Source organism: Hevea brasiliensis, chromosome 9 (assembly GCF_030052815.1).
Source record: "Hevea brasiliensis isolate MT/VB/25A 57/8 chromosome 9, ASM3005281v1, whole genome shotgun sequence".
Taxonomy (NCBI): Eukaryota; Viridiplantae; Streptophyta; class Magnoliopsida; order Malpighiales; family Euphorbiaceae; genus Hevea; species Hevea brasiliensis.
This window is the reverse complement of record NC_079501.1, coordinates 39,811,400-39,834,645: the sequence shown is the minus strand read 5'-3', so window position 1 is coordinate 39,834,645 and position 23,246 is coordinate 39,811,400.

Genomic DNA, 23,246 nt, shown 5'->3' with positions numbered 1-23,246 from the left:
TCAGATTCCTGGTCCTTCTAAGAAAATAGCTAAACAGAAAGGGAAGACTAAAGCTAATGGAGGCAAAGGAAAGTGTTTCCACTGCCAAAAGGATGGGCGCTGGAAAAGGAACTGCCCAGAGTATCTTGCTTCTCTGAAGGACAAGAAGGATAGACCTTTGGAAGGTATGTCCATATCTTGTTATTTAGATTCTGATGATACTCATAGTTCATCTACAGCTTGGGTTTTAGATACTGGTGCCAGTTCTCACATTTCTAATGATATGCAGGAACTAGCAAATAGTAGTAGCTTGCATTCTCAAGATGTTAGAGTCCGAATTGGCAATAGCTCAACTGTTGAAGCTTTAGCCATAGGATCTAAATCTTTTTACATGTTTGGACATGTTTGTGTTTGGATAAAATTTTATATGTACCTGATGCTTTTAAGAACATCATTTCTATATCTAGTTTGACTAGAAATGGCTATGAATTTCAGTTCACAGATGATGTTTGCAATATCTATTTTGGAAATAAATATGTTGGTTAGGGTTATATGAATGATGGTCTTTATTATTTGGATAATAATGACAAACACAAAATGAATGCAAGTGATCTAAATGAATGCAATGCCATAGTGAAAATCAACTCAAGTTCAAAATATATTTGGCACTTAAGGTTATGTCATGTTGCAGAAGATAGGATTGCAAAACTAGAGAAAATGGGGGTTCTATCCTCATTGGGCTCTGAGCCTACTCCAACTTATGAATCTTGCCTTCAGGGCAAAATGACTAGATCACCCTTTGTTGGACAAGGGCTAAGAGCTGAAAATATTTTGGAGCTAATACATAGTGATGTATGTGGTCCATTTAAAGAAATGGTAAGAGGGGGCTTTCATTATTTTATTACCTTTACTGATGATAAATCAAGGTTTGGGTATTTGTATTTGATGAAATACAAACATGAATCCTTTGAAAAGTTCAAAGAATTTAAATCTGAAGTAGAAAATCAAACAGGAAAGAGTATTAAAGCTCTTCGATCAGATCGTGGAGGTGAATATTTGAGTATTGAATTTGATGAATACTTAAGAGAGCACGGCATTGTTTCCCAGCTGACACCTCCAGGAATGCCACAACTAAATGGTGTATCTAAAAGGAGAAATCGTACCTTATTAGATATGGTACGTAGTATGATGAGCTATACTGATATGCCAATCTCCTTTTGGGGATTTGCATTAGAATCAGCTTTGTATATCTGAATAGGATTCCATCAAAATCAGTTTCTTCCACACCTTATGAGATATGGCATGGAAGAAAGCCAAGTCTTAAGCATGTTAAGATTTGGGGTTGTCCAGCTTATGTCAAAAAGCTGAACACTGATAAATTGGAAACCAGATCAGAAAAAAGTCGATTTGTTAGATATCCAAAAGATAGTTTTGGATATTATTTTTATTTACCTACTTCACAAAAGGTTGTGATAAGTAGAGATGCCACATTTCTTGAACAACAGTTTGTTCAAGAAGGTGGCAAAGGAAGGCAAATAAAGTTGGAATTGGAGAATTCTGACCAACCAACAGATTAGATGGATATAGATCCATCTAGTTAACCTACACCCATTGATGAAACATCTACAGTTGTTCCTTATAGAATAACCAGGGTATCTCACCCACCAATGAGATATGGTTTCCTTCATGAAGAAGAACAAGAGTTGTCTACTCATGAAGAATTAGATCATAGAGATGATCCACTTACCTATGAAGAAGCTATATTAGATATAGACTCTTCAAAATGGATTGATGCTATGAAATCTGAAATTGATTCCATGTATAAGAATCAAGTTTGGGATCTTATTGACCCACCTGAAGGTATTGTACCTATAGGGAACAAATAGGTTTTCAAGAAGAAAATTGGTTCTGATGGAAAGGTAGAGACCTATAAGGCAAGGCTAGAAGCGAAAGGGTTTCGCCAAAGGCAAGGAATCGACTATGAAGAGACTTTCTCACCTGTTGCCATGCTTAAATCAATTAGGATTCTATTAGCAATAGCTGCATACTATGATTATGAGATTTGGCAAATGGATGTCAAAACAGCTTTTCTCAATGGATACATTGAAGAAAACATTTTCATGGAACAACCTAGGTGTTTTGATTCCCTAGATGGTTCTAAGGTATGCAAGCTAAAGCGATCAATTTATGGGTTGAAACAAGCTTCGAGGAGTCGGAACATCCATTTTGATGAAGCCATTAAATCCTTTGGTTTTATAAAAAATGAGGATGAGCCATGTGTATATAAGAAGGTTAGTGACAGTGCTATCACTTTCCTTGTCTTATATGTGGATGACATACTGGTGATGGGTAATGACACAGGTATGTTGACAACTGTAAAGATATGGTTGTCAAATACATTCTCTATGAAAGACTTAGGGGAGGCAACCTATATTCTTGGGATTCGCATCTATAGAGATAGAGCAAAAAGAATAATTGGTTTATCCCAAAGTCTATACTTGGAAAAGGTGTTAAAGAGGTTTAACATACTTGATTCCAAGAGAGGATTGTTACCAGTGAGACATGGTATCCATCTTTCTAAAGAGATGTCTCCAAAGACACCTGAAGAAAGAGGTAAAATAGCCAGGATTCCATATGCTTCGGCTATTGGAAGTTTAATGTATGCAATGTTGTGTACTAGGCCGGATATCACTTATGCTGTTAGTTTGACTAGCAGGTATCAATCCAATCCAGGTTTGGAACACTGGATAGCTGTCAAGAATATCCTTAAGCACTTGAGAAGAACTAAGGATTTATTCTTAATCTATGGAGGTAGAGACTTACAATTGGATGGTTATACTGATTCTGATTTCCAATCAGATATCGATGAAAGAAAGTCTACATCTAGATATGTGTTCATTTGTAATGGAGGTGCAGTCAGTTGGAAGAGTTCCAAACAGAGCACAACTACAGATTCCACTATAGAGGCTGAGTATATTGCTGCATCAGATGCTGCAAAGGAAGCTGTTTGGATAAAGAACTTCGTGACAGAACTTGTAGTAGTTCCTTCCATTGAGTCAGCAGTTCCACTACACTGTGATAACAATGGAGCAGTCATACAGGCTAAGGAACCAAGGTCTCACCAAAAATCGAAACACATAGAAAGGCGCTACCACATTATCAGAGAAATAGTTGGGCAAGGCGATGTAGCCATGCAGAAAATAGCATCAGCTGAAAATCCAGCTGATCCATTCACTAAGCCTATGTCACAAACTCAGCTAGACTGACATCTTGAGAAGATAGGTCTAAGATATTGTAATGAATGGCTCTAGTGCTAGTGGGAGATTGTTAGTAGTATACCCTAGAGCATATCATTTAGTATGTATCTTGTACATATTTTTATTAATAAAAGGCTTCTCCACTTTTCCGTTTACATAATATATTTATGTGTAATAGAAAAGGTCCATTGATATTTTGTTAAAAATATTATTCTTAAGTTGTTAAGAATATGAGTGACAATATTTCTAGCACAAAGTATCATAAATAGTTTCTCAATCGAGGATACTTCATAATAAGGACATGACTTATCCAGAAAGATTGTATTCATGTTTGTTCCCAAGTTATTCATATGAGATATAAATAAGATCGAATGGTGAGTCTCATGCCATATGACAAACATGATAGTTACTTATAAATGATAAGTAGGCCGAACCAGTGACACTTATGATAAGCACATGGAGTTTACTCTTGTCAATGTTTTGTCATAAATCATATCAGTGCATATAATCTTTAGACCTGAGATAGCACAGTTATCTTGTATATAGATAATTTGAGTTTGATACTGCTTTCATACTTGTACTGTGTATGGGTATATGGGCATGTGTTGGCTCCTACTAGTTATATATGGAGGTAGGTGTTGATCAAGATAGAATATGTTCCTCTAAGTAAATAGAGATAAAATCCTATGTTCATTTAATTATTCTTAATGTTTCAAGTTCCTGGCCAGGACAGATAGATTTAATCAGAAAAGAGTTTCTGATGAGAAAATCTTTTTAATCAAGAACTGGAATTAAAAGAGAACATAATATTCATAGCAAATGGAGTTTGACATAAACCATGACTCCAGCTTGAGTTGGGATTTTGTAACAGAGAGATTCTAGTGCATGGTAACATATGATTATAGGTTCATTTAAAGTAAACCTTATTACTAATTGGGTGCCAATAGCATGCTATGTTAGGTGTTAACCATGGTCTATGAGGTGCATAAAATGATTTAGAGAAATCATTTATGGTAAGAAATAGTTCTGATGATATTAAGAGTTGATATCATGTCTCATTGCCAATTAGTGATGAGCCTAGTAAGTCACACACATACACAAGTAATCACCTAATTAAATATGATTTAATTAATTAATTAAAGAGTTTAATTGATTAATTAAATAGGTTTGGTTTGTAATTAGATTGCAAAGTCCCTAGCATGACTTGAAACCAAATCTAGATTATTGGATGTATAGTATAAGTTAAATTTATATTTAAAGTGTTTAAATATGAATTTAATTAATGATAAATTAGTTAATAGAGATTAATTAATTAATTTATATTTGATATAAATTAATTAGAAGACGAGAAATAATTATTTTGGGTTAAGAACTCAAAATTAAGACACATGGGCATTTTGGTCATTTTACAGTGTGACACGTGGCACCATGAGATGGTGACACATGGCATTACACATAAGCTTGCCAAATGTCTTTTAATCATGTAAGATGATTAAAATTAAGATTAAATATAGGTTTGACAGTTGGCACAATGTGATAGGGTCACTTAAACCTAGAGCTAATCAAAGGCTGACATGTAGCAAGGGTTTAATGTGTTAACCTAGCTATATAAGTATTGTTATGAGAAAATAAAATACAACTAGCAGCCACACTCCTTTGTCACACCATTTTGAAGCTCTCCCTATCTTCCTCTTCATCTCTCATCAATTCAAAGAGATTAGCCATCAATCTTTTGAATTAAAAATACTAGAAATTGTTTCTAGTGTCCTGTTTACATCTCTAATCTCTTAAAAGGCAGAACCTGAATTTTTAATTAATAGAAAAAGCTTTAGAAGCTGTTCAAGGGCTGCCATAGGTGTTCTTGGTGTGGACAAGCTAGAGGGACAACATTTGGTGTCCTGAAGACGAATCTCAAAGGCGCAAATATGTTACAGTGCATTAAGAGGTTAGTGTAATCATTCTTGATTTAATCTATGGTTCTAAAATTAATCTGATTAATTTTAAAATCTTAAATGGAAAATACAGATCCAAAACCATATTAAACGAGTTTTAATATGTTGTTTATCATTGAAATCAAATAGTTAAAAAAATAAATCTTGCATGATGCATGGACCCTAGGTGAAAATTTTTTAATTCAATGGTATAAACTTGTGTTTTTCACGCTTCCGTTCCTTCAAAGTTGAGGCCCCAGCTCCATAAAGTGTCAAAGGCCTGATTGTACTAGTTTTACTGGTACAAATTATTGCACCAATGGCCAAGCAAATAGCCACTTTCTTTCAATAAATGGCTAATACTCTGTCAGCTCAAGCTCAAGCACAAACGCAACCCCCACAAGGGCAGTGTGAAATAGAGAAGAGGGAGAAACCTATGGGTCAGAGCTCGAGCAGTAATTTAGGGAAGAGAAAAGAATTTAAGGAACCCCTAGCTCAGGGATATGACAGAGGCTGATCATCAGGGCAGAGAACAGTAAGATCTAGTTGTCGAACAACTAGAAGTTCCTATTCTACTCATTTCTGCCATGTTTGTGGTAAGCTACATGGAGGTATTTGTCATAAGGCCTCTAGAGCCTACTATAATTGTGGAAAGCTTGGACACTTTGTTAGAAATTGTACTAGAGTACCTCGATCTACTCTTGAAAGTTCACAGACAGTCAGTAGAGGTCGAGATAGAAATAGAGTTGGTACTCCTCACAACCATAACATAATGAATCAACCCGAACATAGTAGTGCATCAGTTAGAGCATCCTCTATGCGTCAAGGGAAAAGAACAGAAACTTTGGATGTAACTGCTGGTAAGTTCTTAATTTTTGAAAGAAACAATTAATTATTTTTGTTTGATCCTAGCACTACTTAGTTGTATGTTAGTGTTAGAACTATATGTTCTGTTGTTATTCCTTTACATGGGAATAAATTTTGGTGCAGTAGTGATTAGTCCTTTAAGATAAGGAATGTGATAATAAGTGAAATTAGTTCTGGAAGAGTTTATCAGCGAAAAGTATTTTCTAACACACTATAAATTATAAAGTTAAATGGCAAGCCTACTTAATGTAAGGCAAGAGAACGTAAAAATAAATTGCAGTAATAGAATTGCTCTAGATGAGGGCAAAGATGTTACTGTTAGTAATTGTTAATGGATATTGTAAATAAAATAAGATTCGAATATCAGTAAATTCGAAAATGATAAAATATAGGAAAGTTTGATCTATGGGAATGTATCGTAGTAACTATGCAATGTTCTTGATGTTTCTACTGAAAGCTACAGATTACAGTACTAACTTGAGATTATTGTATAGAGCTACGTACTACTCGATAGTATACCAAGATGAGAATAGTTTCCAATGGCATCTGTATTGGTATAGTTATGTTAGGACAAAATTTTATTATTAGAAATGAGTTTGGAAAACCTATTTAGGGATTTAAAACTCAAAAGTTAGAATATCAAAAGGTTATAGTTTAGTACAAAAGGAAGTAAGTTATAGAATATTAATAGATAAAAAGAGCTGTAGAAGTAAAAATTTGAATAGTTGGTTCAGATATAACAAAGAAATGTTAAGAACATGAGTAAGATTGTTGACTAGAATGGTCAAAGGACCCATGATTAGATGAGTAATTCTAATATGACCATAATGGTCATTCAAGAAGGGAACATGAATCGAAATATTAGACAGAACGATAGTAAGAAAAGATTAGTGCTGTATAAACAAAGTAAATGTTATATTAGATTGTTAAAAGTCTTACATAAATTCAGAGAAAAGAAGATTATACGATCATATAGAAAGGAGAAAATAAATGTGTGAATATTGTAAGATGGCTATTGGGTAAAATTTCACGGACGAAATTTATTTTAAGGGGGGGAGAATTGTAACACCACTATATTCGGTAGTGCGTTCTACTGTTCCGGTGATAGTGTCTGTCTGGATAGCTAGGATGCTTGAAATTATATTTAAATATTAGTGTGGAGATATAAGGTAGTGAAATACAATAGAGGAAAATATAAGAGAAAAATAAAGGAAAAATAAAAGAGAGAAAATGGAACTAAGCTAAACGAATAAAACCGTACCGATGGGTGACCGCACTGGGAAGTTGCGACATGGGCCATTGACTAGCCTTGGACTACAGGGAACCCTGGAAAATATTTTTGAGATTTAAATAAATATCTATTGAAAAATAAATGATATTAGAAATGTTGAAGAAAAATTAAATAATTAGTACAAAGAAAAACGAAAAATCAAGAAACTGACAAAAATCAGTGTTACCGAAAAAGCCAAAAAGCAACCCGAATAGGGGCATTGTGGTCAATTGACACCCCGAGTTGCCTTTTGACCTAAATGTACATTAAAAATAAATGATATTAAATTTTTGAAATACCATGAAAATTAAAATGGTGGTCCATAAGTTAAATAGTGACAGAAAAGGGGTTAAATGTGAGAATTATGGGAAATTTGATTAAAAAAATATTATAAATGATTTTAGTGCTCCACTAACATTTTCAAAGTGGACCATTAAGCAGATTTTGGACAGAATATTCCATCATCTTCTTCATTTGGCAAACCAGCTGAAAATCATTTGGGAGAGAAACTCCATTGCTGTTTTGGTTGAGCTCCATGCAAACCCACTTGGAGCCATCCTTTCCACTAAGTCCTTTCTTTAAAGTTAATCCTTACCTTGCAAGGAAGATTTTGGTAGTAATTTTAAGGAGGTTTGGTGAGGATTTGGTCAAGCTTCAAAAGTGGTAAGTGAGTATTCTCTATTCTTGTTTCATTAAACTTTGAGTGGATGTTGTGGTTAGTGGTGTTGTGGAAGAAGTTTTGAAGTTTGATATTTTAATGGTGGTACACCATTTTGGTAGCCATGGAAACTCACCATGTGTAGCTTGTTTTCACTTGTAAATGGTTTTTTAAGATGTTGATGTAAGTGTTTATGTGTATAGAAATGATTTAGACAATATATATTAAGAGTATGTGTAATGGTGCACTTGGTTTTGGAAGCTTGACAGCAATTTGAAGGAGATATTTTCCATGAGGTGAATCGGCAACTTTTAAAGTATAGTTGAAATGTGTTGTTTCATGGTTTGGTTTATTGAATTGATGTTGTTTATGGTGGCAGTATGTATATGTGTATAATAGATTGGAATTGGATATGTAAATGGGGTATGTTCATGTGGTTAAATTGTGTAAATGGACTTTGGAAAATTCTGAGTTATAATGTGTATGTTGAGAATGTTTACAAGCTGTCCAAAATGACCAAAATGTGTTGTTAAGTATGTTAATGGTATGGTACAAACCAGAATTGGCATGAAAGAGTTAGCTTGGTAAGTATAGAATGTGTAATTGCTAAGTGATGAAGAATGTGTAGCAGTGTAGTGTATGTTTTAGCATAGAACCTTAAGTGTGTGACTCCAATTGGTGTGAGACCAATTGGAGGTGAAACTAGGCACAAAATATGCCAGCTTTCATGAAGGAAGCTTACCTAAATTCTGTCCACAAAGTGACATAAAAATTGACCAAATCCGGAATAGGTAAGTGCAGGCTAAAATTTTTGACCATGTGAACAGTAGTCATTAGAAGCACCATAACTCACTCAAAACAGGTCCAATTGACTTGAAATTTTTACCATGAATAGTTTAGACATAGATCTACAATTCTTATGAAGGCACCAAAGCCCAGAAATGGCCATAACCAAGCCAAATAGCTTGCAATTAGGGTACCAAAACTGGCCGAAGTGAAAATGACCTAAGCCTACCATTTTAGTGCATTCTGTCCAGCATTGGTAAATTGACCATATCTTGGTCTACACAACTCAGAATGACCTTAAATTTTGCTCTGCGTGCAATAAGACATAGGCCTACAAGTTTTTAGTTTGGACCAAAACTCGAAAACCAAGGGAACTAGGTCGTCCAACTAGGTCAAAATAGTATACCGAAACCCGATAAAATTACAATAAAATGTAATACACTTGGAAATGAAATTGGTAACATATACCAACACTAAAGGGCTCTAAAATATGATATATTAGGAACATTAAAATTAATTCACCTAGAGTGCATTAAAGGTTAACATTATAAGTTGACTAATGAAATGAATTGAAGGGAATAGTACCAAGAAAATTTAGATATTGGATTTTATGGTTGGAAACAAATTCATTAAGTACTGAAACACTTTAAATTGTGTGTTTCAGTTGATAAGGATATTGAGAAGCATAAAGAACATTGAGTCAAGGCCTAGGGGTGACTCAAATCAGGTTTGTGCATAACTAGTTTTTAATTGATTTTGTTCTGAATATTTCATATGATTAAATGACATATTTTTTTATGTATTATGTTTAACAAGCATTGAATTTAATTCAATGATTATTGAAATTATTATAGTATGTATGAATTTAGCTTTGTGAAATGGTATTTCCACAGGTATTAAGCATTATTGTGGATTTAATAAATTATGTTTTGGAAAATTGTGATAGAACATGTTTTGAATTGTGATGGGCAATTTGCATGGAAAAATGCAAATTTATTATTTGAATTATGATGAGCATAAAAATTATTGGATATTAGAATTGACTTTGAATCGAATTGTATTATGATTTATGCTCACTAAAAGGATTGTGATATTGTTTTATATCTCACTATAGATGTTCGACTAGGTTATTACCCATCTCTCATTTGTTGAGAAGACAATGGAGTTAGTTGTGTTTTGATTATCATGGTACGTGCACAGGCTTAGATTCTCCTCTTATTAGAGGTTAGATCTAAGTTTTATGTTATGGCCCTTTCAGAAGATTCATTATTATGATGTGTACTGTGCATGATGATTCGACCTCCCTGACCATAGGGAGTTAGAATCTGATTCGACCTCCCTGACCATAGGGGGTTAGAATCACCCCGAAGATGGCCCTTTCGGATTAGTCTTGCATAGTTAGTGAGATAAAGAATGGTTTTTGAGATAAAGAATGTCTTTTGAAATAAAGAATGGTTTTTGAGATAAAGAATGACTTTTGAGATAAAGAATGGTTTTCGAGATAAAGAATGGTTATTGAATAGTAAAGAATTTCGATTTCAAATGGGATTTATGTATAATTGATTTTATTAGAATTAATCTTTATTTCTAATAAATTATTGGAATTACCTTAAATGGTTAGTTATGATTTAATAAATTGAATTTCGTGATCAAAGTCATATTATACAAATGATTTATATTATTGGCAATGAATATTTTGAGTTTTGGAATTTGATAAGTATCTAGATTTCCAAATTATTTGCTGTAATTTTTGTTAAGGTATATTGTACTATGTTTTAAATTATAGTTGTGCACCACTGAGTTCACCACTCAGCGATAGCTTTGTATACTGTCGCAGGTGAAAAGAGCATAGAGCAATTAAGTAATCTTTTTTGAAAAGACATTCAGATAAGCTCCAGGTATACCCATGTACACAGGTTTTGATGTATGCATGTAATAATATGTATGTAAATTATTTGAGCAGTTGTATAAAAACTCTTGTAAAATATTTTGGTATGTAATTAAATATAAATTATTGTGATATAAATGTTGAGTCTTGTAATCAATGAAATGTTCTTTATGATGAGATTGTTTTGAAAATGAATTGATTTGATTATTGAGATTTGAATTGTGAGTTGAAATCAAGTTATTGGAGTTGTATTTGAGAAAACATATTGGAAGTGTTTTCCTTTTTAGGTTTGAAGAATTGTTTTCTCAAAACACAGTTGGCACTTTGCCGAAATTTTGAAAAAATTTTTTATAACACCAGATTTAAATTGATGATTTAAATTTCACGAAAATTGTTTTAAAATCCCTTGTAGTATATCTAATGGGTTATCAGTAGGCAAAGTACGGTAATTCATTAGGTGCACTACGGGATCATGTTACATCTTATGGGGGAGTAGGGTGTGACATGGGAGGTATCTATCCTAACTCCTCTCAAACTCAATGACACAACTCCTCAGCATATCCTCAAGAACTTGGATTACTCGTTCCGACTGTCCATCCGTTTGAGGATGAAAAGCCGTGTTAAAGTGGAGTTGTGTGGCCAAGGCTTCTTGCAACTTCTTCCAAAATCTCGATGTAAACCTTGGGTCTCGATCAGATATAATGGAAAGTGGGATTCCATGCAGTTTAACTATCTCACTGATATACAACTCTGCTAGCTTCTACAGTGAGTAGTCAGTCCTAATTGGCAGAAAATGTGCTAACTTCATCAATCTATCCACTGTCACCCACACTGCATCATGCTTCTTCTGGGTGAAAGGTAGACCACTGACAAAATCCATAGTGACCTGGTCCCATTTCCATTCATGTATGCTTATAGGCTGTAGCAATCCTAATGAAACTTGATGTTATGCTTTGAGGGAGCAGAAGCATAAAAAACATAAGTTTATACCATTGAATTTAAAAATTTTTCACCTAGGGTCACATGCATCATGCAAGATTTATTTTTATCTATTTGATTTTAATGATAAACAACATATTAAAAAACTTTCAATATGTTTTTTGATCTGTATTTGCCATTTAATATTTTAAAATTAATCAGATTAATTTTAGAACCCTAGATTAGATCAAGAACAAAAACACTAACCTCTTGATGCACTGCAGTGTATTTGTGCCTTTCGAATGCGTCTTCAGGACACCAGATATTGTCCCTCTAGCTTGTCCACACCAAATTCACCTATGGCAGCCCTTGAACAGCTTCTAAAGCTTTTTCTATTAATTAGAAAATCAAGTTTTTCCTTTTAAGAGATTAAAGATATAAATAGGACACTAGAAATAATTTCTAGTGTTTTCAATTCAAGAGATTGTTTGCTAATCTCTTGGAATATATGAGAGAAGAATATGAAGAGAAGGGAGAGCCTATGGGGTGGCGGCACCAAGGATATCAGCTGCTGGTTGTGTTGTTTTCTTTTCATAACAACACTTATAAAGGTAGGTCAACACATAAAACCCTTGCCACATGTCACCCTCTGATTGGTTCTAGGTTTAATTGACCTAATCACACTGTGCCACGTGTCAAACCTATATTTAATCTTAATTTTAATCATCTTACATGATTAAAAACATTTGGCAAGTTTATGTGTAGTGCCATGTGTCACCATCTCATGGTGCTACATGTAACCCTGTGAAATGATCAAAATGCCCCTGTGTCTTAATTTTGAGTTCTCAACCAAAAATAATTATTTCTCTTCTTCTAATCAATTTATATCAAATATAAATAAATTAATTAATCTTTATTAATTAATTTCTCATTAATTAAATTCATATTTAAACACTTTAAATATAAATTTAACTTATACTGTACATCCAATAACCTTGATTTGGTTTCAAGCCATGCTAGGGACTTTGCAATCTAATTGCAAACCAAACCTATTTAATTAATCAATTAAACTCTTTAATTAATTAATTAATTAAATCATATTTAATTAGGTGATAACTTGTGTATGTGTGTGACTTACTAGGCTCATCACTAATTAGCAATGAAATATGATATCAACTCTTAATATCATCAGAACTCTTTCTTACCATAAATGATTTCTCTAGATCATTTTATGCACCTCATAGACCATGGTTAACACCTAGCATAGCATGCCATGGCCACCCAATTAGTAATAAGGTTTGCCTTAAATGAACCTATAATCATATGTTACCGTGCATTAGAATCTCTCTGTTACAAGATCCCAACTCAAGCTGGAGTCATGGTTTATGTCAAACTCCATTTGCTATGAATATTATGTTCTCTTTTAATTCTAGTTCTTGATTAAAAAGAATTTCTCATCAGAAACTCTTTCTGAATAAATCTATTTGTCCTGTGCAAGAACTTGAAACATCAAAAACAATTAAATGAACATAGGATTTTATCTCTATTTACTTAGAGGAACAGATTCCATCTTGATCAACACCTACCTCCATATATAACTAGTAGGAGCCAACACTTGCCCATATACCCATACACAGTACAAGTATTGTAATACCCCTCACCCGACTACAGTGTAACCGAGCAAAGTGTGCTACATTCGGTGCTGGAGCACCCTATCTTATTTTACATTATTCCTTTAATCATTTTCAAGTTATTATCTTTTAATATCAATTATTTTTCGACGGAGAAACTAATGGAGTTTCTCCTATTTTATTATCGTTTGACGTGTTTTACTATTCACCTGCTTGAAAATTTCAATAATATTTTACAATAAAAATCTCATAAATAATTCTCATAATCATCTCATCATTTCATGCATCATCATTTCTGATAGTGTCCATACATTTTGATTCTTATTCATTACTATGCATATTCATTCATGCTCATTTCATATATCAAAAATTTAAAATTTCCATTAATTACATAATTTACAATTTACATAATACACAAATTAATTACAATTTCATAATTTATATTTCAACATGATAACTAATTATAAATACATAAAATAACTTTTGTGAGCCCTATCTACATGCATTGCTAGGGAGGTGACAACTTGAACACTGTCGACACCATATTTTGGCCGATTCCCAAAATCAATAAAACTTTGAAACCGATCCCCGGTACTAAGCCTCCTTCGGACAGCTAATCACATTTCTGATCCCTCTTTGATAGGCTGTCACAATTTCGATCTCTCCCCGCAAAGAATTAAATCAAATTGTTAAGTTCTCGCATCAGTCAAAGCTTTACCAGTCTATCACTCACCGATCTCTCAAACCCATTGTCGAAACTCAGGACCCATCAAGTATATTCCTGATAAATGAACTGGCACTAGATCTTTTCCTACCAGTTTTATTGCCGATCTCCCATTCGAAAGTTTAAGAGTTAAGGTTTTGGTTCGGTTTAATAAGGATTCCAATCTTAAGTGTTCAAGTTAAATTTTCAATTTTAATCAAGTCCCATTCAGCATTTCTTCCCCACCGATCTCATGCTTATTGTGCTTTCCGATCTCTTATACTTAGATTAATAATTGCATTTAGTTCTTGTTTCGCTATGCTCATACAATCAAATACTTAGGCAATTCAGAGATTTTCCAATCACATCCATTCATTGAACAAAAGAGAGCCCATTTCATTTCATTTTTTTGTACAAGCTATTCACCGGAGGGTCACCCCACTGATTTACATTTTGCTCACTCTCTCTCACCTCGGCTTCCTCCTCACCGTCCTCATCGTCGCCTCGGGAGCAGTCGGCCATCCAAGAGAAGTCCTCCACAGGTAACGCTCGAGTTCGGCCAAGAGGTCCTTGTGAGCATTCACATAGGCCCCGGCTATTCCGTCACCATCTCTTCATCTTTCTCCTTAAGCTCCCGTCTTTCTCTTTAAGCTCTTCGATGAGTTGGGCGACCTGAGCAGCTTCGTTGGCCTGTAGCGCCTGGACTTCTCCGAGAACCCGATTCCTTTCAGCCAGAACAAGATTCAGTTCGGCCACCCTGTCCTCATAAAACTTCGCCCACCCCTCAACTTGAGATATATAATCTTGAGTGGATGAGAGTTGGGATCGGAGGGAAGCCACTTCCTGATTTTTCTTCCCGATCTCCTTACCCAGACGCTGAACCTTTTCCCAAACCATGGTCTGATTCACGTGCACTCCACGTTGTGCTCATGGATTGAGTCAAGATATCATCAAGGCTGTTCGAGGATAGCCTGTCCTGATCCTCCCGAAGAAAGATGGAAGACCCCAAGACTTGGGCAAAACCGGGGTTCTCCCGAACGGTCCGGTTATTCTTCAGGGACTCGATTAGCTTTTGAGCCCTCCCAGAAGATTGAGAAGGACCCCTTTCCATGCTTGGAACAACTGGAACAGTCGGAGGTTGCTCTTCCAATCTAGGAGGAGATCAGACAGCTTCAGCGGTCGGCAGATCCGAAGGTTGAGGCAGGTCCCCTTGTACTTCCCCAGATTCATGACCAGGTGTTCGAAGCATTTCCGAACGCTTCATCTCTTTTATTTTCCGGGAAATCTCTTTGTCCTTCTTCCGTTTCCTAAAACCCTCACCACCCGCCATACCTGCACAAAGAAAAGGTCAGTGAGATCGCTAAGGTCCTGAGAGCTGAGATATAGAAAATACCAATGCCGAGGTCAGAGAGCGGAAGTTCGTGGTCTTGGCCGGTGAGCAGTTGAATAGTCCAATGGTGCAACTCGGCAGTCACCGCATCCAAACAAGAATACTTTTGAGTGGCGGCCAGACTCTTCAGATCCATCACTATCAAGCTTTCCTCCTGGTTCAGGGTAATATGCTTCGGAAGCAAAGGCCCCTGATACCACCAGCTACGGGGGAAGTCCTCAAAGCAGCTCGGATCTTTGCTCCTCAGAATGAAGAAACGGTTCTTCCAATTCTTAAGGGATGAGGGCAGATCGGAAAAGAGCCCGCAATGAGGCTTCGCCTGAAAGAACCAGTGTTCGTCATCCTTTCGCGAGTTAGTGCATGCGATTCGGCGAACACCTTAGCCGTAGGTCTGATTCCCTTAGCTCGGCATAGACCTCGGAAGGCTACCAAGATCCGCCACGAGTTAGGGTGAATTTGAGCAATGCACGCTCGGTGAAGTTTTAGGACCTCCTTATAGAAGTCATCTAGAGGGAACCGAAGATCGGCCTTTAACTATTCCTCGTACACCATAACCATGTCATTCTCTTCAAAGGAGTGATCGACACGAAGATCGCCGTGGCACTTGATTAGCTCGTACGAATCAGGCCGAATGTTGTATTCTTGGCTAAACGATTGCAGATCGGATACTCAAAGAACCGACGGTAGCTCATCTATAGGGAGAGTCTCCCTCCCTGAAACAGGTGCACGCCTTGATGGTATGATCCGCCCCCGAGCTGGAGCGGAGACCCTAGGGGGTTCAGGTTACGTGCTTGGCCCGACTACCTCTTCTTCATCGGACGACCATGAGAACTGAATGGAAGGAGGGCTCGCCGCTCTCTGACCTTCGGCACCGCTCATTTTCAAAAGGAATAAAGAACTTAAACTAAAAAAGAAGATCAAAGCCCTTACCGGAGTCTGATCGGCGTCGGAAGAACTTGAGAAAATGAGAGAACTTCGAAGTTGTGAGCAGGGGATTGAAAATGGAATGAGAGAACAACTGGCTAACCCTTCCACCCCTATTTATACTAGTCCGAGCATTTAATGCTCGCGAGGTTCTAGGCAACGCATCGATTGGTGGGACTCGACAGCTTTTTTGACACTTCTCTCAAATATTCGAATGTTCCGAGATCGGTCAATTGGAGATCGGCATAATAAGTTAAATATTTTGAATAAAGGATCAGTTAAGTGTCATTCAGGTAAAGAACCAGATCGGATAATCACATTAGAGATCGGAAAATAATCAATGCAAAAATAATAAGATGATAATCGACAAAATAAAGTCTTTATTTTCAAAAGATCGGATTACATCATTTGGGCGATCTCTAGGGATCGGATTACACTAAAATTGGATTACATCATTTCTGTGATCTCTAGAGATCGGATTGCATTGAAAATAAAATACATCATTTGGGCGATCTCTAGGGATCGGAATGTCACATTGTGACTGATCCAAAGGGGTGTCACCGACCAGAACCGAGGCGCTGTCGGAACACCCAATGTGGAGGAAAGCTGCTGTCGGAACACTCAATGTGATGAGAAGCCGAATGAACTCAGTGGAGCAACTCGAGATCGGTACAACCGAGGTCCGCAATACAGATCGGTCAAATCCAGTTCTCTCACCATCGTCAGTTAGGGTTATGCGATCACCGGGATCGTAAATTTTCAGCCGGTGGTTAAAGAAGCTCATCGGAAAGGGATCAAAAACCACCATCATGGCCGGAACTTCCACCGGAGCAGCTAGAACAGGAAAAGTAAGAAGGAAGAGAGGAAAATCAGATGAAGGAAATGTCTCTGTCGACAGGGGTATATATAGGGGAAAATGAGCATTTATTCTTTGAGCGAAAGCGGCTTAACGCTCGAATCGAGGGTATATTAATGCTTTGACCAGACCGGACCTAAGGAAGGGAAAGATCGGAATAATAGATCGGAAGATGGGAGACCAGCATGAAAGATCGGAAAGAACATGTGAAAGAGATCAGAAAGAGGAGGGATCGGAAGACAAAAGGAATAAGACAAATCCCAAATAACCGTTGTCAGAATCAGAGCCGAGGTAGTTAAAGCGTTGCAGGCGAGATCTCCACCGCACGCCTAAGAATCGCCCGCAATGCTGACAGGCGCCAGGGTATGTCATGACAGTCCTGTATATCCCAATCCCCACCGTTGATCTCACTTGTAAGGACAAATCCGGAACCCTTGGATCAAGAGAGAAGACGACAATACCAGCGCCTTTCGCTCTTAGCCCTCAGATCGTTCCGGACAAGAAGATTTGGGACCGTTAGATCGAAAGAAGAAAAGGACAAATATTCTGAAGAGAGATCTCAGCCATTCATTTTGATTCTCTTTAATTCCTGGACATCCGATCATGTCCTTCGAAATCTTGACCCTCCATCTCCCTCAAAATAAATCCTAACCCTTCATGGGGAGCACCCGATTCCTATAAATACCAGTATGAAAAACTGTTCAAGGGGATGGACGGACAAAAAAGGAGAGGCTGTTATTATAGCGGAAGAACTCTGAAAACTTCATTTAGTTTGTTATTTCGCTACTTTGAAGTGTTGATTGGAAAAACTTTTGAAACTAGTTTTCTGAAGTGTTTCTTGAAAAGGATTCTGGATACTGGAACTCCACATTTCCAGTTTGTTCATTATCTGGTCACACCCTCACTTTCAGCCCTTTATCATCTCTGTTTTCATTCCCACTGTCTAAGCTAAACTTCATTCCACTCGGCTTTTATCTTAATCTGATTATATTTTAGCTGAGCTCCCTTCACTTCCCGACGAACATCAGCTCTCAGGCTAATCAGTCCACTATCTTATCTCTATTTGCCATCCCGTAGCTTTTTCAGTAGATTTGGCTCCTCACAGGTAAGAGTTCATATTGCTGTTTTACTAAGTGTTTACATTTATTTTTCGCAATTTCTTTGTTTCTTCTTACGTATGTGATTTTCTCCAAGTTCATTTTGTGCAAAAGGACCCAAAAGAATGTTACTCTCGAGTTATCTCTTTAGTGATTAGTCCGTCATTTTATTAATCTTCGTCATGCAAGTTTTTCTGGTTCCTAGTAGCGTGTAAATGGTCAGGCAAAACGTAGGTAACTGCAACTTAGGGGTCTCTTTTAAAGAGAGAACCTAAATAACGCGTCAGGAAAATAGCCAAATCATTAGGCTGATGTAAACAACAATTTGGCAAGATGCTATAAAGTGGAATAAAAACAAAGTAAACGAAACAGAATAGATCGGTCATTAATAGGTATTGGTAAAATGACCACATGGAAGGTCGGTAAATCGAGTCTAAGTATTCCCCATTTAGTCACAAGGTATCAAGAAGCCTTATCCCCAGCATCTTTGAATGCCAGAATCCTTAGTTTTAGGCTCTTATAATATGTAGCTGAAATTAAAATTCGGGAGATCGGAAAAGTCCTTTTCAGGCTCCTGTCAATCTGAAAGAGATCGGAGGAGAGTTCTTATCCGGTCTCAACTCAAAATTTTAATAAACATTAAATAGGGATCGGAGGAGAGTTCTTATCCGGTCTCAACTCAAAAATTTTAATAAACGTCTAGAGGAGATCAGAGGAGGGTTCTTATCCGATCTCCCCTCAAAATTTTAATAAACGTTAAAAAGAGATCGGAGGAGAGTTCTTATCCGGTTTCAACTTAAAAGTTTTAATAAACGTCTAGAGGAGATCAGAGGAGGGTTCTTATCCGATCTCCTTCCAAAATTTCAATAAATAACTTAAAAGAGATTGGAGGAGAGTTCTTATCCGATTCTCACACCAAATCTTAACCCGTACGCAAAATAATCTCAGAACTAAAAAATTTGTAACGTCAATTCACTAAGGTGGTCTCATTTACTTGTGTATCTGAGTGATCCGAATTTAGTGAAAGATCAAAATTTCCTTTTGAAAAAAGGATTAACATTCCCATCCGAGCCCTCTTAACTAATTTATAAAGAACGCAAAATTAAATCTACTTACCCTTATTAAGGGACGAGGTGGGGTGCCTAACACCTTCCCCACCCGTTTACGGACCCCGAACCTAGAATCTCTGTTTTGAAGTGGTTTCATTTTTAATTTATTTTCCCAAATGGTTTTCTTTAGTTTTCCTCAAAACTAAGGTGGCGACTCCTTATTTTTCCCACTTCGGTGAGTGATCGTCCAGGCGACCGCAAAATCCCTTGCGACAAACACTTTTGCAAATTTGGACTCCAAAAATTTCAATCAAAGTACCTGCACGAGGAAACAAATCCATCATGCTAAGCATTGCTGCTTAGTGGTGCAATAATATAACAAGAAAATAATATATACAAATAAAGAAAAAAAAATAGAGCATAATTTAAGTATTCAGGAATCAATTTGATTTGCTATGATGTTTCTAGTATTATCTATCTTACATGCTAATTTGTTCCTCTTTGGAAGTGCTGAGTTTATACAATAATAATATTCGATATACAGATTAATTCTAGGAGTATTGTATTTTTGGTTCTTACAATTCTGAAAATTTCATTTGTACTACTTGATTCAAATATGTTTCCATTGCTAATCTTATTTTTTTTTTTTTCATTTCATTCAATACTTTCTAATATTTTTAATTACTAACGTTCTTAAATAATTTTAATAATTTACATTGCCCAGGTAACCTATGACAGGCTAACTAAACTGGATAACGGGTCGTTGGCACTGGACACCGCGGTGCCTGGGGCCATCATACCATGGGACACAGAACGTCAACCACGTATGCAGTCAGTATGGCTAAAAAGCCATGATAACACATAATTGGGTATTAAGCCATGAGTGCGGGCATAAAAGCCATGAATATAGGCATAAAACCTTTTGCAGTACTGCTAAAACAATACCCTATTGGCATGCATTCTATCCAATCTGACACACGTGTCTAGGCAATACAAGGGCACATAATATCATTACATATTAATACATTGTGTTTTATGATTTCATTATTTCATGACAAATTCCATAATTTATACATTCATCATAATATTCATACTAATTTCAATTCACATTCATTTGGTTTCATGTACCATTTACATTCATCATCTTTCCTTTATCTCTTGATGGGAACCTAAATCCCAAATGACACTTTTATCTCATTTATACATTCAACAATTTATTCATGTCAAATACATTTCATACTTCAAGTTACATTGCTAATATATTATGAACTCCATTGGTGTGGGAGTATAGATCGCAATTACATATTCCAAGTAATCCATGAATATTTCATAGATTCTAAATTTCATGCCTTAATTTCCTCTACCAATTCAGTTCTTACACTTTGTGTCTTTGTATTACTATTCACATTACTATTCACCTTACTAATCAACCAAAATATTAACTTTTTCATACTTAATGGATATGTTAATTCTAATTACACCAAGATCCCACATTTTGAGCTTTACATTTGCTAGTATTAATTGCCAATTGCAATTTAAAGTCCCCTAGATGCATTTCTAAATTTTCAGTTTTGATTACCTAAGTTTACTGTTCCATTGGACAATTTTACAGTGAAAACTGGGCTAACTTTTCTTCATCAAAGTTGTTTCTTATTGTGTCTTCTTTAATTCCCTCTTTGAATCACTCCATTTGGAGTTTTGTAGCTTAAGTTATGGTCATTTTACCATAACTAGCAGGAGTGACCTGTACCCAGAATTTTTGGGTAATTTGGTTCTGCCAGATTTGGTGACCTAAGTTTGGTTGGCAATTTGACTAGGTTATGGTCAGAATTTGGATTTGCATTCTTCATGAAAGTTCTAGGGCTATGTATCATCTTTTTTCTGGTAAAATTTCAGATCAATTGAACTTTTATACACTGAGTTATGACTATTTGGACAAATACTATTTATTTGGTCATTTTCCAGAGATAGCATGTTGGTCACTAGGATTAGGGTAATTTTTAGGTCAACTTCGTATGGTTTTCTGGGTAGGGTTTCTTCACCAAAGTTGTGCCATTATGCGTCTAGTTTCATATACAATTGGCCATGCACCAATTAAACTTATACAACTCCATTTATGGCTGCCCAAACCTGCTGGACTCACAACCAGTCCTGCAAGTCACCAAGGGTAGCATACCTAACCTCAATTCCCATGGCACAAATCACTTCATTTCCTAATCAAACACAGCCAAATGGTCACTAATTGACCATTACAACATTAATTTAAGTTCAGTTACATCAACCTCCAAAATTGAGTTTCAAAACCCTAACCCTAATTAACCAAGCCTCCAATTCATGCATCTTACTCCTAATTTGCTATACTAATCATATAATTTATACTAGGGGCAACTAATATGTCACTTCAAATCAAAGAATTCTCCTAACCCTAACTCATGTCAAGGCTGCCAAAATTTCATGGAACATAATCATGCCTCATTAATTCAATTTTTATCAAAATTTCAACTTAACTTACCTTAAATTCATGTTTAGAAAGATGTAAAAGCAAGGAATATGGCACTAACCTTGATTTAGCCAATTCCCAAAACTTGAGAACTTTTTTTCTCTTTATTTTTTCTGTCCAAGTATTGTGCTAGTGATGAGGATCAATTTTTGTGAAGGGATGATAGGGTTTTAAGGTGAAATGTTGGGTGAACTCAAGCTTGGTGGAGCTTTAATGGTGGTTTCTTTCTTCTCTTTCTCTCTTTTTTCCTTTGGTTCGGCTGCCCATAGTGAAGAAGATGCAGATTTGTTTTGTTTTTATCTCATCTTTATTCATTTTTTATCCCTTAAGTAATTTTGTTAAGTTGTGATTGGTGGAGATGTCACACCTTACCCCTCTGTAAGGCATAACATGATCTCGTAGAATACTTAATGAATTATCAAACTTCACCTACCGATAGCTCATTAAGTACCCTACAAGGGATTTTAACACAATTTTCTTACATTTTGGAAGTTGTGAGCATTTTGGTAGGAATTAAAAACCATTTATTCAAAGTTTAAATGCTAGTAAAAATTTTTGTCCATTTTAATTTTGCCGCAAATTTTATAAAAATTTTGACAGAGTTCCGTTTGTAATTGGAGAAAACAGTTCTTCAAATACCTGAGAAAAACACTTCCAAAAATTTTTCACAACTCCCAACCTCCAATAAACCTCAAATCAACTCAATTCAATTCACTTCAAAATAATTCCACAATTAAATCAAAATTTATTATCACAAAATATTTAATAATTTCATTCACATGGCATAAAGTATGAATTTCATAAGTACAAATATTTATTTACAGAAGGAAATCCAAAAATAATATTTTTACAATTTATTTACAACTGCTCAACTTTACATTGATACATACAACATTTCTATATGTACATCAAAATTAACTACAAGGGTATAAAATAATACCCGTACAAAATGATCAGTGTGGTCCACAATTCGATAGCAGCTCACTCTGCTGCTTTCTCCTTACTCTTATCTGCGATAGCAAAATAAGCTATCGCTTAGTATAAAAATACTCAGTGGTGCACAATAAAAATTTGAAATGCAATACATAAATCATTTATTGATGAAACACAATTTAAATATTTCTCAATCACATTTCACAAATTATTAAAGCTCATAATAACACAATTTAGTTAAATAATTTAATAAACACAGTGTTGCCAAAATCATACACAGCTTAAGCCATGACACAAAATTTTCGATCAATGCCGTGTTGTACATCACGACAAAGCAATCTACAACCCCATTAATCGAAATCAATGAGGGAGGTGGCTAGCTAGCTAATGAGTACTCATCCGATCTCAACCTCAACTGGCAAGCAAGAGAGGGAGGAAAATAAATGATCTCAACCCCATAAATGGAGGAGGAATAATGTGATACTGTCATGCTAAGTGTGAACACAAAATCAATTCAAAACAATTTATTCAAATAATTTATTGGAAATCTGGTAAATTTTCAAAGTTATATTCACAATCATAAATGGCAACACAATTCATATTTAACTA